Raw genomic sequence first — 8,303 nt, 5'->3', positions numbered from 1 at the left:
TTAGTAAATAAAATCAGCTAAATCGTATTAATTATCATCGCATGCTAAGATCTTTAAGCCCAGGCAGTATATGTTTTATATAATTTTATTTTTACAAATTATTTCCCATCATTGTCCTAAAATTACTTTAAACACGGAGGCCCTGAGGGCAGAGTCTAATATAGTTAAATAACTTGGTTTTAAGAACACAGAGGCAACAACAGACGTCTGAATTCAAGTGGGGAAAAGTTTACAGTGCAATGACAACTACACATCCTTGCGCCACTTCACAATAAACAAATCACATGCTGACGTCTGTGTGTGATATTTCACAGTTTATGCAGGTTCTGGTTCAATATGCATGTGTGCTTAGTTCTTAATTCACCCACTGTCATGCAAATCTGTATTAAAATTTTAAAAAAACTCTGTCACTCCAACAACTAAAAGGTTCCTGAACAAGTGTAGTAAAAGGCTCATGATCCGAAAGACGCAGTCAAATGCAGCAAACAGACAGACGAAGGGGCTCTAACCTGCTACGCAGACAGGTAGCTAATGTTATATATAAGAAGTCCCAGGGACTGGCTACAGCGCACGGCGGATCACCTGGGGACACAGCAGCCATATGTTTAAGCTTTGTCTCGTCCTACAAAACTCAGTCTGCCCTTCACGTGATTTGTCAAAGGGCTGCGCTCAGTGACAGGTACAGGGTACAGCAGGACCCGAGATACCGAGACACACGGCAGCTAAAGGGGGGGGGGGGCGGCAGGGGATGGTGGAGGGGGGGGCAAGACGCATGAACGGAGAGAGGGGGAGGCTTGAGGGACGAGCTGAGGCGTGTGAGGGAACAAAACTGGTTAAAAAGTGTGTCTGGGGGTGCACTGAGTAATTTCAGAGAGACAGGAAGCACAGAAGGAGAGACTAAGGAAAGGAAAGGAAACATCGAAGGACCAGAGAGAGTTTAGAGATGAGAAGTAAGGAGGTATAGGTTAAGAAGGAGATTGCCTCCGGGCTTCTTTCCCTCTCTTCTTCACTCCCCCTCTTCCTCCACCCGCTCCTCTCTTGTCCCCCTTCGCTCCCACCCCTCCATCACCCCCCCCCCTCTCTCTCTCTGTCCTTTTGTGCAAGGGGTTGAGGCGCTGAACAGATTATGGCGTAATTAAGGCGCTAAAGCAGCACATTATCCACCTGGTGGTTTATCCGGGGTGGCTAGCGCTGTGGCTAGGCTAATCAGCCTGCGTGTGCGTTTGTACCCGCGTGTGGGTGTGCGTGCAGCCGACAGCGCCGGGGCCCATCTCACCTGATTAAGACCTCTTATAGGGATGTGTTAAAAGCATTAGCTGAGGACAGGATTGTAATTCGTCATGTTTAAAGGCTCGAAATTGAATCAGGGATTAGGAGGGAACCAAATGAACACACGTACACAAGCTCAGTAAAGTGTAGGGAAGTTCTCCCCCCTTGTCTCTGTTTGTCATCTTCATCTTCATCTTCACCAGACTCTCTGCCTCCACACTGAGCGTCCATTTCCTTGTCTTTGCCTTGTTTCATTCCCACCTCTTTCCGTCTCCTGAACTCTGAAGCTGTGTGGAGGCAGCACATCTCCCTGCGAACTCTTGCTCGCTCCTCTCTCTCTCTCTCTCTCTCTCTCTCTCTCTCTCTCTCCAGCGCTCTGTAAGTGCTTAAATTGAAAATAATTGTGAAGACCGACCCCAGAATGCAATCAAAGAGCACGGCAATGTACTTGGAAGAGAAGCTGGTATTATTAGGTTGGGGAGATTACTAAGTGTAGAGTGAAATGCCGCAGAGAGTCGTTTTATACCTTCAGACTTTATTAAAGCTAATAGGTTTATATATACCTCCCCAAGGCTGCTCAATTCATTAGTTATTATTCACACAACAAACAAAGTCAGAGAAAGACAACGAATGTGTGACAGCATAACTGGAGATGAGTCACAGAAGAAAGCAGACAATATTTTACAGCAATATTTTACTGTTGATTGTAAGGAATAAAAACATATTGTAAAATGGTAAATATAATAATACTGCAAAAAAATAGGTACGGAACACAGAATTATAAAGATGTAGTTTCATTTCTTTCGTGAATTCATTTGTGCATTCATCTTCCATTTTTATAAATTTAGAGGATAATTAAAGAAATACGTGATCATCATTTTCTGCACATACACAATCTTTTCATTACACTTAGAAAACATTTGAAAAATCCTTTTTGCTCTTTACTTCCAAAATAAAGCATTTTAAATGACGCATGCGGGACGCTGGCGTCCTCCTGCATAAGCAGGCGTTTCCGTGCTGACGCTGATTTCCTTGAGAGCCACTGCTGCTACTCTTCCTCTGACCTCCCTGTCGACAACAACTGAAATTAGTTAATGCTGAAACAAAGAAATAAAACGCTGCATTTTCCTTTTTAAACGTTTTCACATTGATTCAAGAATCACAGGAATAATAGCAGACGCTGAAACATTCAATACAATATAAAGAAATAAAACTAATTAAACAAACTAACTAAAAACTTATTTAAGTCTGGATTGTTTTATGTAAGGATGTAAAATTGCATATTTTTCCTCATAACGCCATTTTTAAAAAGTTCACATTACTTATCAGGTGACACAAAGCAAAACTGTTTCTGCTTGTCTCAACTAGTGCAGCACAAAGAAAACAGCATCTCAGAGAAGTTCAATTAAATGAGGAAGGAAAGCATCAATAAATAAAGGCTGAGTCATTGTCAAGGGCACCTTTTTTAGTTCCAGTGCAGGGTAGGACATATGTGATCGTGCATCTGTACCTCCTATTAAATTATGACTGTTCTCTCGGCAGTAAGGCAGCATATGGTCCAAGTGTTCTGCAATTTTAATCACTAGTTCCAATCTTAAAAGAATAAATATCTGACATGTATAATTTTTGCACATGTACATTTTATTTCAACCAAATGTGGGGATTTTCTTGACAAGCTTGTTTGATTGCAATTCAAACCAACGTTTCAGTGTTGTTGCTTTTTATCATGATCTATCCATAGATTATCAGCCACACGTGGAACCATCTGACTCACTCTGTCAGCAAAAAACTTACAACATGGATTTATTTGTTTAGAACACTTCACATTGATTCCAATGATATCATTTATTTTTTTGAATATGTTTTTACATTATTAGTATCAGAAAATCAGAGCACACACATAGTTTGTCCTAATTTTTTAGTCCACAATTTTTAACACATCAAATTATAAAGATAGTTAAATGTCACTGTTTGTAACGATAATGAGTTCACTCAAAAATGTCTGCTAAAATAGAAAGTAAAATTTAATATATTATTACACAAAGGATCAATGAAATTAGCTGCATGTCAATGTGAATCAACCTAATTTCATTGATATTATTATTAATCAACAATTTTACTCATGTGATTAACACAGCAACTAGGCTGTAATAGGCTGTTTAATAACAGCATTATTACACTGTAATAACATATGACCAAATATGACACAGCTGCTTGTATCAAGAGGCCAAATATTCCCTGAGCTTGATCTGAGTCATCACACTGTTGAATACGAGCTCCGTGTTTTCAGTCTCTACATTAGAAGCTTCTTTACCTTAACTGCTGATATGTTTTGATAATTCACCACAGTTTATCGACTTCTGAATTAGTAAGAGGAAGAAATACAAATGCACATGATGGGAACAGTTTGATGCTGTGGCCTCAATAAAAAGAATCATTCTGAATATTAGAAAAATGACAAAGATGCCTGATGAGTAAATCTGACCTCATCTTCAATGTGATAATTGCTTTATGCTCCTGCAATTTGTTTTTACAGACTGCTGCATGTCCAGCCCGTGTTTTTGTTGTAGAATTATAAATTCAGATGTTTTAATTTACTCTGCCTCTTCAATACGAGTGTACTGAAGCAAACTGTCTCTAAAAAAGAAAAATACAGAAGGCAAACTGCTGCAGCTTCCAGTCGGAGCGCTTGGATGGAATTTGTGAATTATTGTGCGAAGTTGCAGTTATGAGAAGGAAAATGTCGGCGTAGCCCTGCCTGCCTCCATGATCTAGTGTGCTCTGTTTTGTTTATAACTTCACTTTATGCGCGGATGTTCTGCAGCTATTCTGGTGCTGAATGTGCTGGATGACTCTGTCTGCCAGCTCAAAGACAAAGAAGGACGGTCATTAGACTATTCTGTAGCATCAGGTACTGAACCGCCTCCCTCTCCACCGCACACACACGTATTTTGCATCTTTCTTGCTCCATTTTTCTATTTCTCCCTTTCCCTCCTGAGCGCACTCACACTTATTCTGCGCTCAGGTCCGCGGCCCATCATGTCCTGGTATAGAGCCCCATCTACAGGACCCACATGGATCCACAGCTGCAGCTCACATCTGACTCACACGCACATTCTCTGCTTTTGAGACAACACTGACTAATAACATTTAAATGCAAAACTGTAGTAATGGAAAAGTTCAGTTTTTATATTATAATTATGTTTGTTAAGTTTGTTTTCTGGAAGAATGAACATTCTGTTTTTGAGGTTTTTGAGATAATCTCCACATGAAGCCAACGTCAAACTTTAGTTTTCCTGCTTTAGGCTCTTTGACAATGAGCTACTGGTCTGTATTACACTCAGTAATGCAGTGAACGCAGCCACTAAACGAGGCTAAAGTGAAGACTGCATGTATTCTTCCAGTTACACAATTCCATGAAATAAGTTTTTCAGTGTGTGGCTTGTCTGAGTCTGGACATTTCGCTGCATGCGTGCGTTACTGTCTGTTCAGAGGAGCTGAGCCACGTGAGGCCGAGTGGATGCATCCATTGGTCTAAGTGCAACTGCTTTGGCTTTTGTCTTTTACTTTGCGAGCTCCTACAATAGCCTGTTATATTTGTTAAAGTGATGAATGAGTCGGCCCGTTCCATTCTTCACTTGGCGTCTGCGTGTGTTCCAGCGTTCTCAAAGTCATTGTTTCCCCAGAGAGAGGTCAATGTGCTGGTCAAAGCTTTCTGCTGTCGCGCTCACCTCCCACCACTGACCACAGAGAAGGAGGCGGGGGCTGCGGCCGCGCCTCTACCTGGAAAGTCAGGGAATTAAAATAACACTGGGAACTAACTGGATGCTGCATCGCTGATGCACTGGCGTGAAAGTGAAGGGAAAAGGAAAACTCCAAGTACAATCTAAAGGAGTAAAACCAACGGAAAAGTCTATCAAAAGGTTTGTGATTATACAGTATGTGAAAACTTTAAAGCACTTTTAAAAAAGTCATTTTTTAAAAGTCTGTCAAATTCTCCGATGATTATAGTAAATATGTGGTCTGGAATGTCCACACACACACACACACACACACACACACACACACACACACACACACACACACACACACACACACACACACAGTCCACCCGTTGTTAAACAGTCTGTCATGGGGGTTGAGAGTGTTGCTCCTCACTTCTGTTCGCTCACTGCCCCTAGAACAATTTCAATTTTAATAGCTTTTACTATGTATCTGAAGCACTGGAGACACAGAAAGAAAAGGGCAGCCACACACACACTAGCACACACAGAAAAGAGGGTGGGGGGGGGGAAATAGAGCCATCAAAAATGAAGGCCAGGCCAGCGCAGCCCACAGACAGACAGAAAGATCCCAGGAGCGTCTTGTAATTATCCCTATGGACAAGTTGCCTGTAGCTGGGCTCAGCTACCGCCCAGCCCCCCTTTCAATCATCCCTCCATCCTGCTGCTAACCCCTCCACTGCTAATTTCATCCCAGGGATTAGCCCCCGCTTGCTTGTCTATCTTGTAATATTTCTGGGGGGTGAAATGGTGAAAAATGGCCTCCTTCTACTTACTGGGCCGGGCCGGGCGTGCTCCTGCCTCCCCCCCTCCCTCCCCCTCTCCCTCCACGCTGCTATTCCGAGATGGAGAAAGAGGGTTAACAAAATGAGATGAGGAGGGAGAGAAAGAACACCCCGGGAAGTGCCGCCGCTGCGACGCCGGCTCCGCCGGGAAGTGACCGCGGAGAAGGAGTGAAGGTGAAAGTGAAAGCGGTGCGTGGCGGCGCTGGTACCTGCAGGGCAACGCAAGCTGTTTTCTTTATGCATAAGAGAGAAGGTGGGGGGAGGGAGGGGGGAGGGGGGAGGCAGGACCCTGCCTTTTGTCTAACTACTGTGTCTGCCTGATGTTCAGTGATGCCACCTCTCTGCCCCACTGTCCGTGCGACCAAGAACCTGGAGGATCTGGTGTAATAAACAAAATAAACCTTCTGCCTCTGATCTGCATGCATGTGTTTGAATCCAGTGTCCATCCGTTTGCTACATCACACATCCACCACACTACATGACCTATAGGCCTCTGAGCCTGACACGCTCCTCTCCATCACTCCAGCCTCTCATTACAGCCGCACAACTCCAGCCTGTCACGTAATTAAAGGCAACGTTATGAATGACCAACAGGCCAAAAGCCATATTTCACAGGTGGCCGCATATTTATTTATAATTTTTCACCTTTAAATGTGTTTTTTATGCAAATCAGAGTCAGGACACTTTTCAATTAACTTTGGGGCCAGTCCCTCTAAGCGCCACAGAAGCTTGTTATTGAAAACAGAGTATTTTTGTTATGAGCCATAAATTATTCCCCACTGTCAGATGAACAAATGGGCCTCATGTGACACGACCAGAGGTGGATGCTGTGCATCTCCTCCCATAAGGACTGTACTTGGTGATTGCTTTTCTGGAAACACCAGGTAGAACCAGCGCGATGCACCTCCTCCCCTTTTGGCTTCTCTCACACGACATCGTAGGTTTTCATGCCACAGTGCAGGAGCCGTAGTATTTAGACACTGTGGCAGTTCAACAATGACTTATACGAGTTAGCAGCAGCTCTGTGTGTAGGTAGACAGGGTTGTTGTATAGTGGGAGACTGGACACAGTGGATGAGGGACTCAACCAACTCTCCTCCACATCCACAGAGAAGACTTCTTCCCACTCCCCTGTCATGTCAAGAAACGCTTCACATCGGTTGCGTGCGTGTGTGTGTGTGTGTGTGTGTGTGTGTGTGTGTGTGTGTGTGTGTGTGTGTGCACGTTTGCATGCGTGTGTGTGTGTGTGTGTGTGTGTGCGTGTGTGTGTGTGTGCACGTTTGCGTGCCGTGACCTCTCCCTGGTGCGTAAAAAACGTCCATTAATTGAATTCTCCCTAATTTCCCGTCAGCCTCGCCTTGCGGAGCGAGACGCAACCTGCCAGCCGCGCAACGTCACACTTCAGGTGTGGTGGATAATGGAGGATGACATTTCTGTCCCACAATGCCTCGGGGCAGCATGTGATACATGGCTTCCTCTATGAAGGTTAAACTCAGCTAACCTGCCTTTGGCGTTTCATTACCCACTTGTTAAATACTCTTTTGGTAATAAAATGATTAAAAATTTTATTGCTTCTCTCAAATGAGGCCTCTTTTCAAAGGAATTTAATGACTTTGGAGATGGGTGTGTGTGTGTGTGTGTGCGTGCGTGCGTGTGTGCGTGTGTCCATCATCAACTGCATCTCCACTTGGGCACAACCAGTGTGTAAAAGCCTAATGAGAGTGATATGCTTTACAGCAAAACCACCATTATTTCCGGCCAAACGACGGTGTGAAGCAGCGACACCTTCTCTCTGCCGGCCACATTCAAATAGACTCGTTTTACACACAGCTCAGTCTGAGTCTGGAAGCCAACAGACGCATTTATGCTAAAACGAATGGGCCTGACTATTTTTACATCACAAGTTAAGCACCGTGGCTATAGCAACGGGACATAAAATATTATATTCCGCCCATTAACAGGAACTACAAGCCTTGCCTAGGCCAATATGGCTCCACTGCGACTTAGCAAATCATCATACCCAGTGTCATTTTGGCTGTAAAATTAGCAGTAAAGGGGCTCGAGAAATGGATCCAATAAAAGCAGTTTTAAGGTCCCAGTCAGGAAACAGTAATGGGTCATGGGAACCTGTTTAAAACAGTGACTTCTTTGTTCAAATGCAGCTGGAAACGTTTGATTGGCTCTGAAGGAAAACCCGTACTGCACCTTTATTTCAGGGCTTTCCCGCATTTGCCTTGTGGGTTTGGGTCCCCCTTCTGTCGAGCGGGGCTCATTGTTGTACCGTTGCCGCTTAATAAATGTCCGGGTCCCCCTCCCTCGGTGCCGGCCGGCTGGTCAGATGCATCACGGCGCCGCGCTGCTCGGCTGCTTCACTGGACCCTGTCCAACACCTGTTCTCCCATCGGGGGATGTTGTGCTGGCGTGGCGTGGATGCGCCACTGTACAGATTGGCGCTGCCCAGTCGGGGC

Source organism: Betta splendens, chromosome 3 (assembly GCF_900634795.4).
Source record: "Betta splendens chromosome 3, fBetSpl5.4, whole genome shotgun sequence".
NCBI lineage: Eukaryota > Metazoa > Chordata > Actinopteri > Anabantiformes > Osphronemidae > Betta > Betta splendens.
The sequence above is the reverse complement of the archived record's forward strand: the minus strand, read 5'-3'. Positions refer to the sequence as shown.